The following is an 11371-nucleotide window of genomic DNA, read 5'->3' on the forward strand; positions in this document are numbered from 1 at the left end:
CTCGAGAACTGCTCGAAAATTAAAACCCCCAACTCCTTTTATTTAACCGCATCGAACAGTTCTCCCCTTCACCCCTTCCGCATTAGCACTCCAAAAAAAAAAACCTTCCCCTGCAACCATGTCTTCTTCCTCTTCCTCTTCATCAGATCTTTCCCACGTGTCCTCTCCCATCCGAGAGTCGACGCCCTCGTGGGGTACGCAAGCGGCGTACGACATCCTCGCCCCAACGAAGTGGGACAAAGAGGACCACGACTCCTCCGTCAGGTCCGAGGATGACAAATCCCTGACCGACGGAGAGCGACCTCCGCTTCCTTGCCGACGGGGAACCGGAGGAGGAGAGCGATGACGATCGCTTCTCTCGGGAAGACTTCACCACTTCCGAGGAGGTGAAGGAGGAGGAAGAGGAGGAGGAGGACGAAGACAGCTCCTCCGACGAGCCGCCGGCCAAACGCCGCCACCTCTGGCCCGGGAACCTCAGCGACGTCGACACTGACGACGACGCTGACGAAGAGGACGAAGACGACGAGGGTCCTGCCGGCGGCCGCTGGAGCAGCGATGACGAGCCGGTAGGGAGCAGCGCCGGCAGTGGCGATGACGACGACGACGACGACGAGGGCAGCAGCGGCCCCTAGATAGGGTCTTAGCATAGGGCCAGCAGTAGCAGACGGGGCAATGTATCCCCCTAGTATTTCCTTTTGAGAGCAATCAGCTCTTCTATGTAAGAAATCTGGCTTATTAATGAAGAAATTCCCCAACTCGATTTTGCCGATTCCCTTTATGATAATTTAGCCGATTGTCCTTCGTTCTGATTCTGCCGATTGCCAATCTGGTCAATGCCCAACAAGCCGATGGCATCGCATCGGTCTCTCACGATAGATTTCGAGATAGATCCACCCGGACCCAAACTCCTTGTCAAACAAGGCCAAGCCATAATCGCGCAAATCCTAGGAGTTGTAAATGCAGATCTCTCAAGATGGCATGTTAAACTTAGCGGCAAAACTCCTGAAATAATGTCCGGTCTCCTTATTAACTTTAAATTTCAGACATTCTTCTGCCGCATTATCCTCTCCGAATTCCGCTCGCTCAGCTCCGGCAGCTTCCTCTCGCAATAATCACCGTCTTTCGAACGAGCTGTCACGAAGAGTGAGCCGATTTCGACAAAATTGGTTAAACCTCGAGGGCGAGCTGCCCCCGAGCCTCAGCCAAGGCGAGGATAAAGAATGGACCCTCACCAGCTTCCAACTGTGGCGCCGCATCTACCGATTCCAACAAATCGGTCCCCAGATCATTGATATTTCGGGGCGGGCTCAACCTCGTCCAAGCGAGCTATCCTGCAGGGCCACCAGCCGATCACCTTCCTTCCGTCGAGAGTCTATACAGCCGATCCAGCAGGCTATGATAATTTTGCAACATTAGCACCACTCTTCGAGTACGTTGTGGTGCAGAGTTTAGCCGATTCCAACGAAATCGGCTCCCGGAGCAGCAGAACCTTCAAGGTGAGCTGCCCCCGAGCCTCGGCCGGGCGAGAATAGCAGATGAGCTGATCACGTCGATCATCCTCGGTTTCCAACTCGCAACGCGAGTATCAACCGATTCAACAAAATCGGTTCTTTAGAGTGAGGAAATTTCAGGGCGAGCCGCCCTCCCCGAGCTTCTTCGGTCCAATCCTTGCGCCTTGCCGATCGGATCAGCTCATCATCTTTGGCGAGGCTGCAGCAACTTCGGTGAGAACGTCTTCGCATTTCTGACGCCCTCCAGACTCTGGGCGCAACATCTCCTGGAAGTGACAGTTACTGAGTCAAAACGTGGCAGCCGATGGCGTAGTCATCGGCGGTTCTCCTGGTCTTGGAAGAGATATGCTCCCTTCGTCAGGCTCACCCCTACCCTGACTTGTGCGTTTAGTCAGGGTCTTAGAAGATGTCACGTTCCTCGCTGCTAACGCCGCCGATCTTGGAGACTTGCGAATGGGAACTAGGGGTCCTTGAAGGGAAGATCCACCCCCTGCTCCATTGATTCTTAAGTCGATGTCTGCGCATCGGCTATGCTCGAAAATTTTTGAATTTTTCGGCCGACTTGTGTATCGGCCCCCATACTCCAATATCCATCATCAAAGGATGAGACTCGCTTTTCCTCGTGTTTTATCCTTCTATGTGCCCCCGAGCCGATTCTCGTCAAGAGAATTGATGGTATCGGCTCTGTTGGATCATGTGTTGAACCCGAGCAGACTCGGATGTTGAGGATAATTTTGGCCGATCGCTAGAATCGGCCTCCCATTGCTTTCTCGGTGAAGGTTTTGTGATGTCCCTTCACAAATATTTTTGGGGCCGATCACAAGGATCGGTCTCGCCACGTTTATCCATCGACATTTGCTTTTGTTACACGGTCAGGCCGGTGGATAAAACCAGCCTAACCCCGTTCTTTGTCACGTCGATGCGCTCACAGTCGTCCAAATTGATACCTGAGAGTGGCTCTTGGCCTGATGTCTCCCAAATGTCCATGCCAGCTGTTGAAACCTCGACTGAATCATCCGCACGGACGACTTCCACTTCATCTCCATCCCACTGTATCAGGCATTGGTGCATCGTGGATGGAATGCAACAGTTGGCGTGGATCCAATCCCTCCCTAGTAGGACAGCGTAGGTACTCTTGCTGTCGACGATAAAGAACGTCGTAGGGACAGTTTTTCTTCCTACGGTCGGATCCACATTCGAGAACACCTTGCGCGTCGGATGCTTGGCCGTTGAAATCGCTCGGTGTTACGTTGGTCTTGATCGGATCCGAGCTGGAGCGTCCCAACCGACGTAGCATGGAGTATGGCATAATGTTGATCGCCGCTCCGGTGTCCACCAACATCTTGTTGACAGGCTGCCCATTGATGTAACCTCGCACGTACAGGGCCTTCAGATGCCTGTAACTCCTTTCCTTTGGCTTCTCAAAGATGACCGGTCGTGGGCCGCAGTCTAATTGCGCCACAGGTGCTTCATATAACCTTGGAGCGCTAAACTCCGATGGAAGAATGAAGACCATGTTTGTGCCAGCCCGATGTATCATCATCGGCTTTCCTCTCGCTTGGGGCGCCACTCTTTTCTTTGTGGCTGACCCTCTTCATCCGGGGCTCGCCGGATTTTGGCGGCCGGATCAGGCCGTGCCTTCCTTAGCGTGCGCAGTACAATCTTTCAGCCTTCTTCCAACCCACGCGGACGCTGAACCCTTCGCTTTTGGGAACGGGCTGAGCCCATCGGGGCACCACACGGGCCGATGATACTTATCTTCTTCCTCATCGTCCTCTAGTTCCTCGAGATCTTCTACCCGAGCGGGCTCGAGCATACTTGCTCCGAGGTGGGAGGGGCCCTAGACGCTCGAACACGGACACGTTAGCGGAGTCCTTCTTCCTCTCGTTTGCATTACGGGCGGTTCTCGATTGTTGGCAATCGGCTCATTCCCGAGTCCCGGCAATGTTTGAAGAACGGACAGCTCCAGTGCCTATCCATGTTATCCTGCCCCCTTGACCTTCTTTCAGCGCGACGATTGTACCCGTCGTCGCTTCTATCGTGCTGACGGTACCTCCTGAACTCTGCATCAGACCGACAATTCCTTTCATCATCTACGTCGTAGTGCCGACGTCGGTCGTGCTGCTGCTCATATTTGTGGAGGAGGTGCTCGGAGAGTGGACGCCGATACCGCACGCGTCTTATTCCCTCCCCTGTCAGGTACCGCCTGTCATCATCTTGGGGCCGGTCGCGTGGATCGGCCTCCTCTTCATCGTTGCCACGGGAGTGGCTGCTTTCTGCTTCGTCTTTGCCGTGGCGGCTTGCAAGCCCTGCCATGTTGACATCAAAGGAGGATTTTGGCTGGCCTATGGAGTGGCTGAGATCCACCATGTTGACGCCGGGCGACGGACTTGAGTCTCTATCGAGCTTGATATCGTGCGGCCAGGTCTTCTCAGAGGAGCCGATGGGCTCGGCTTCGAGGGTTGCCTTGATCTCGTCATGTTTCCTTTTGAGCTCCTCGGGCGGATCCTCGTACTTCGGCGACCCGGTGCGTTCTTCCGACGGGGCGGACAGGTCCACTCCATCGAGTGCGCCTTCGGTGTGAAACCCTTCCACCTGACGCCATGGGAGCGGGTTCGGTGGAAGGAGCCGATGAGTTCGGCTTCGAGAACTGCCTTGATTTCGTCGTGCTTCTTCTTGAGGTCATCAGGCAGGTCCTCGTACTTGACCGGAGTGCTTTCCGCCATCTCGGATGTAGATGGCGATGTGGTGGATGTTGAAGGTCGTCCCACCGGGCGTGCCAGAATGTGTTGACGTCAGAAACCCCCTGGCGGGCAGAGACGGGCAACACGGTAGAGCCGGGAACAACTAGGGCTGCGGCTGGCCCCGGTCCCTACGAGCGACGGCCCGCAAAGCCTCCCGGTCGCACGCGCCGATGTTTATCACAAGGGCGTGCCACCGACCTATACCCGGTCGGGGAAGGTGTGGATGATGCCTCGCTTAGTTTCCTGCGGGGCACACACGTAAACGTTAAATACGAGCCTCGATCGGCTCTCGGGTTATCCCGTGAATCGGCTCAAAGAGCCGATCCACCCATGATTCAGACGAGGTGTCCGAATATATGGTGGTCCTGCTTGATCAAGGTAAAGCTGATTAGATCTACGACGATCTGGGGTTTTCACCGCATAATCGGATCATCCTACTCAGGATTGGGCCTTGCGCTCGCGCACGGTGATCATAAGCCGATCCTAGACAGGGCCTAAAAACCAACACGAGGTTGATCCCCGGAACATCCGTTCTAGGACTAGCAAACGCCACCCTACACGCAGCTGGATCCTCCGACCCCTTGTAAGGCCTAACTATTGCAGATATTAAACTAATCCTTGTAGAACAAGGAGCAATCGTAACGGACCAGATCTACTAAACTATGATCAAGCGGGGTGCCGCCCCTACACCTAAGATAGGTGTAAGGGCGGCTAGACATGCAAGGGTTGCACTACGAAAGCGTGCGAGCATGAAGAACAATGCTAACCCTAACATGTCTAAGATAACTACGTTGCTCGCCATCAAAAAGGCTTCGGTACGAGCAACGCATGAACAACGTATGCAGGCTTGTCGTTGCCTAGATCGCAAGATGCGATCTAGGCAGCATGATGCTTACCGGTAGAAACCCTCGAGACGAAGGAGTTGGCGATGCGCCGAGATTTGTTTGTGGTTGAACGTTGGTTGTTGTTTATTCCATAAACCCTAGGTACATATTTATAGTCCGGGGGACTTTCTAACGTGGGCGTGCACTAAACCGTGCACGGGTAAAACTCTAACTTTTAATCTAGATACAATCTACTGTAATCAAAGATACACGGGCAACCTAGCCCAAATTCTCCGTGCAAGGCCGCTTCATAGATCTTCCATGTGTAATCTTCCAAGCCCATCTTGATCGCGGCCCACCTCCTGACTTAGCCAAAATCTGGTGATAACAATAATAACATGTTCAGATCTGAGATCATGGCACTCGGGCCCTAGTGACAAGCATTAAGCATAACATGTTGCAACAATATCATCAAAGTACCAATTACGGACACTAGGCACTATGCCCTAACAATCTTACACTATTACATGACCAATCTCATCCAATCCCTACCATCCCCTTCAGCCTACAGGCGGGGAATTACTCACACATGGATGGGGGAAACATGGCTGGTTGATGAAGAGGCGTCGGTGGTGATGGCGGCGATGATCTCCTCCAATTCCTCGTCCCGGCGGAGTGCCGGAACGGAGACTTCGGCTCCCGAGACGGAGTTTCGCGATGTGGCGGCGTTCGGAGGGTTTCTGGCGACTTCGACTTCTCCCCGTGCGTTTTTAGGTCGAGGGCGATAAGTAGTCCGAAGGAGGGCGTCGGAGGCCGGCCGAGGGGGCCACACGCTAGGGCCGCGCGCCCCCCTCCTGGGCCGCGCCACCCTAGGGTGTGGGGCCCTCGGGCCTCCACCTGACTTGCCCTTCTGGCTCCGTGAGTCTTCTGGGAAAATAGGGCCTTCTGTCTAAATTCTGAGGTTTTTCCTGAAAGTTGGATTTCTGCACAAAAACGAGACACCAAAACAGTTCTGCTGAAAACAGCGTTAGTCCGTGTTAGTTGCATCCAAAACACACAAATTAGAGGCAAAACAATATCAAAAGTGTTCGGGAAAGTAGATACGTTTTGGACGTATCATCTACTTTCCCTCTACTTCCGACTAAAACCCTAGTCTACAATCTGTAGGCATTGATAAGTTAATCCCTTGTCAGTTGGCTCCCTCCTACTTGACAGCAGTGTCAATGACATAGTATCAGCTGGGGTGCATCGCTAGCACCGGTCTTGGAGAACTTGATGGTGGCCCTGCACCAAGAAGCAAGGATTAGACGCCAACATTAGCAAAGAAGAAACATAGAAACAAGGACAACAAAGAGTGCAAAATTGTCCCGACGACCTTAGGCATGGCCTTGGGCCCAGTGGTCCTCCACTTTCATGCGGGCGTTGGCATCTTGGTTGGCCGGCCGGTGGCCTGCTACACCGCTGCGCCTTTTCGCTTCCTGCCGGCTGGGACCTGGCCGGCTGTGGGAGGCGCCATGCGCAATGGAACCACGTCGAGAGCTTCTAACACCATCACTTCATCGTCATCATCGTCGCAGTCCCTCGATGGACGGGAGGAGGTGGACTTACCATCGTTGATGTTGGTGCCGCTACTGGCGATGCCCTCCTCCGACTACACTTCGTCGTCAACAGCCTGGTTGGCATCATCCTCCTCCTCGGGGCGGTCAGCTGCCCACACCTTCATCTCCAATGGGCGTTTACCGCGTCCTGCCAGGTGAAGCGCTGCAGCCGACAAATAAAATATAAGATCAAAGCAAGAAAGACAAGGGAAAGCAGCTAAAGCTGGCAGAAATGCATCACGTACTCAGGGTGGTAGTTTGTCGCGGGAGAACGACTTCATCAGGCTAATCAGTATATTCTTGAGACCGTCCTAGACGGCGAAGCGGATCAATACTGCACCCTGAACTTGCCAGGCCACTAGGTGATAGAGATTTTTTTTGGTGTAATTACTCAGCACCGCTTACGTACATTTTTTCGATAAAGAGCTTTCATTACTCAAAGTTTTAAGCATTACCCCCAGTCTCTGCATAACTAGGATGCACACAAACATTCGAGTATCAAACAGAACCAACAAAGTATTCATATAAGAAAACAAAAAAGCCAACACGTCTAAGCTTCATTGGCCGCAATCCGCTGATTATGCAGGCACCCATGGTGGGAAATAAACTCCTTCGCCGTGTTTTCCAACCGTGTAGACACCTCCGTAAAGAGATCGCGATCCTACAAACGTTGAAGTGTGTAACATCCCAAATTTTCAAACAAAGAAGAAAGTGAATTTTCTTTTTCCAAAAATGAGAACCAACAAAAACTTTTATTACCTCACGTGGGCATTACCCTTCGGGTAACCGACATTGTCATATCCTATACAATCTAGTTGGAGGTCCATGAAGGCACTTGAAGGCAAGGCGGGCCACTTGGATGGCGCACCAGAAGGTTCCTTGGCGGGCAAGACAAGGAAGGAGCCAAACAAGGAAAGTTTGGATTTAGAACTACTGTAAATCTAGTCGTACTCGGTTAGACCTCTTGAGACCTGGCCCCCTATATAAAGGCCAGGAGAGGGGCTGCCGAGGGACACAATCAATCTTAGCAATCTTAGCCACCAAAAGTCTAGAGCTAGGTTATCATAGCACTTAGCCTCTCGACGAGAACAGAGCCGAACCCTTCGGCACCCCATTGTAACCCAATATTTTCATAATCAAGATCAGACAGGCAGGACGTAAGGGTTTTACCTCATCGAGGGCCCCGAACCTGGGTAAATCGCTCTCCCCGCTTGTCTGTGAACCGCTGTCTCGTGTCAGCTTACAGGATTCCATCAACCCTAAGCCCCAATCGGAGGGCATTGCCGAGGAATACCCTCGACAATTGGCGCCGTCTGTGGGAACCCTATCGGCACAATATCGGTCATCGGCAGATCCAGTCATGTCATCGGCAGCTTCATCGACACCGTCATCGCCAATTCTGGGAAGCCCGATTCGATTCGGTTCCTACGAATTCACCCCGCACAGCGACTCGTCTCGCTCGACCTTTTCTGATCTACCAGGAAACATGGAAGGCATCCTTCGATTGCTGGAACCACTCGCCTCAGGTCCGAACGCGTCGTCATCACTCGACCTGTCGGCTGGTCTGACGGACTCAACGAACTCGCCCGCGCCATCGACTCCTCGTTCGACGTCTCCTATGTCGGTTGGATGTGACAGCTCCGCATCTTCGGAGATGACCTCGTACTACTTCTTGAACTGCGACACCAGGCACGGGCTAGGATCAAGCGACACACCGTTCATCTGCAATGCCCAGTACTCCTCGGGAGAGGACAGTGTCGACAGTATCGTCCAAGGCACCACCCGAAGAACGGGACACCACCAGTTTTATGACGCCAATAACACGGGAAACACAAGGAACAGGGGAGACGGAGATCACACCCCCCGCTCCAGCAGACGAGCAAGTTTTGCAAACAGCGCCAGTAACAACAATAGCGATTACACCATCGCAGAGGAGGAGTGGGCAGCAGCCAAGGCAGCCGTGCTTAACAACACACCGCTCCCCGCAGGAACCTCGGTTGGAACCCTCAACACTTATCGCTCTATATTGGAGAAAAACCGGGAGCGCCTATCGAAAGAGCAAGCCACCCTCGAGAGACGCCTATCTGCTGCAGACCAATCCAGTGAACGACGGAGAGGCTCACGAGGAAGTGCCTCTCGAAGCACTCAAGGGGCAGGCAAGCACCGATCAAGGTTATCCAGACTCTCGGAGGATGACGCCAGATAAATAACGTCGAATCTGACCAAGTCTTTTATGACCACGGACACCGCGGGTATGCCACGGCCAAAAACCGTCGCGCAGGAGCGACCGCCAATCTCGCAGCATACCTCATCAATCAGCGCCCTGAAGGTTCTATGGCCCAAGCTCACCGAGGTGCCCTAGAAAGTCTCGCAATATTGGGAGACAACCTGGTCCCGCGAAAGGAAAAGTCCACGTTACAGGCCGGCGGCTCAAAGCATCATGCGAGAGATGCTCGAGACGAAATCACCCAGAGCAGAATCGACAAAGCAAGGCGACAATGCGCCGCTAGGGAGGAATATGACAGTGACTCTTCGGATGAGAGCCAGGAATACGACGGCGAGCTAAGGGGGGCGATTGTTTAAGCTCCAAAATCCGCGAGGCGATGCAACCCAGGAAGTTCAAACCTACCCCTACTGACGCCGCCAAATACGATGGACAGCAGGAGCCGAGGTCCTGGATAGACGACTATTTGCAAACCGTGATTCTGCACAAAGGAAACCAGATAGCAGCAATGCAATGCTTGCAGCTTTACCTGAAGGATTCAGCATGAGCTTGGTTAAGAGGCCTGCCGAAGGGTTCCATCAAGTCATGGGACGATTTGGTAGACGCTTTCGTCACCAATTTCCAAGCAACATACAAAAGGCCCGTCGGGATTGAGGAATTACGGCATTGCCAGCAGAAATAGAAGGAATCAATGTGCGCATACATCGGGAGATTCACCAAGCTCTTAAACGCCGCTGAAGATGTTTCCGTCGATAGAGCAATCGACGCCTTCAGCGATGGCATCCGACGAGAAAGCTACATAGAGGAACTCGGGCGCAAAAAACCAAAAACCATAACCAAGTTAATGGAAATCGCCAACAGCTGGGCTGATAGCGAGGACAACGTACGGAAGACGCGACAGCGCAGTGATGACGAAGACGATGACCAGACGAAGCACGACTCGGGTGGACGAAGAGATCGCCATAAGAAAAGGAAAAAACCGCAGTTACGACGATAGTAACCTGGTAGCCGCAGGATACTCTGATCGGCAGGATGATCGGTATGACGACAAACAAGACGATCGGCAGGACGACAATCGGAACAACTCTGGAAACCGTGATAACTACAAACCACGACCGCAGAGGACCCCCAAGCTACCCTACGCGGAACAGATAAACGCTCCTTTCTACCTGCACTCGTACATCGACTCTAAAGACAACAAAACGAAGTCAAGTCACCGGCTCAGAGACTGTAGGCAGTTCATCGAGATGCAGGAACTCATGCAGCAGCAACCGCAGCCACCACCACCACCACCCCAACCGCAGCACCAGGTCCAGCAGGCGCAGCCTCATCAACCCAATGAGGTGTTTCCACCACCACGTGGGCAGATGAGCATGATCCATAGGACGGGTGTCTCAAGAAGAGAAATGAAGAAGCTCACCCGAGAAATCAATCTGGCAGAAAGTATTATGGCAAACACCCCTGAGTATGTCGAGTGGTCGTCTCAGAACATCACGTTCAGCCGAGCAGATCACCCGATGACCATACCAAAACCAGGACACGCTGCCTTGGTAGTCGAGGCGCAAGTAGGGGGGTTCAAGATGAGTGAAGTCTTCATGGATGGTGGAAGCGGGCTAAATCTGATATTCGTCGACACAATCAAAAGCATGGGGATCACCATGAAAATGCTAGAAGATTCTGACACCTGTTTCCATGGGATTCTTCCTACTTCGCCGGCGTACTCTCTTGGCAAAGTTTACCTGAACATCGTCTTCGGCAAACCCGACAACTTCAGGAAGGAGCAGATAGAGTTTGAAGTCGTGAACTGGAATCACAGTACCACGCTATACTCGGAAGACCAGTTTATGCCAAGTTCATGGTTGTACCGCATTACGCATACCTCAAGCTGAAAATGCCTGGGAGCACCGGGACAAATATCACAGTCTATGGAAGTTTTTCACGCTCAGACAATTGTGATCGAGACTTTCAGAGGATTGCTGCAAAGTTCGGGTTCAAACAGGAAGTCACCGATCTCCGTTCCAAGCCGTCGCAACGCGACAACAAGGAAGAAAAGCGCGACAGGGAAACGAAGCAGAAGCCAGCCGACCTTGCCCCAGAAGTGTCGGCAGCAAAAGCTTCGGCAGTTGATGACACAACAGTCATAGGAGAAAGCAAGACACTGGCAATCGCCATCGAGACACCTAGTGAAATCAACGAAGCCTCAAAAACCACTAACATGGTGGACAAACCGGAAGATAAGAAGAACCCTTTCCTTGCTTAAAACTACATGAATAGCATTCAGTTTTTTCCTTTATTTTCAACAGGGCTCTCTTTCTTTCGTCCTTTAGTCCCGTACTGACCTTATTAATGAGAACTTAAGTTTCGATCCCTTGATAAGCATTGCAGTAATTCAGAGCATCTAAGCCGCATCACCGTGAACCTTGCCTACGCCCCCTGGCGAATGACGGTGCAACGTAGTATACGGCAAAAG

Source organism: Lolium rigidum, chromosome 7 (assembly GCF_022539505.1).
Source record: "Lolium rigidum isolate FL_2022 chromosome 7, APGP_CSIRO_Lrig_0.1, whole genome shotgun sequence".
NCBI classification, from domain to species: domain Eukaryota; kingdom Viridiplantae; phylum Streptophyta; class Magnoliopsida; order Poales; family Poaceae; genus Lolium; species Lolium rigidum.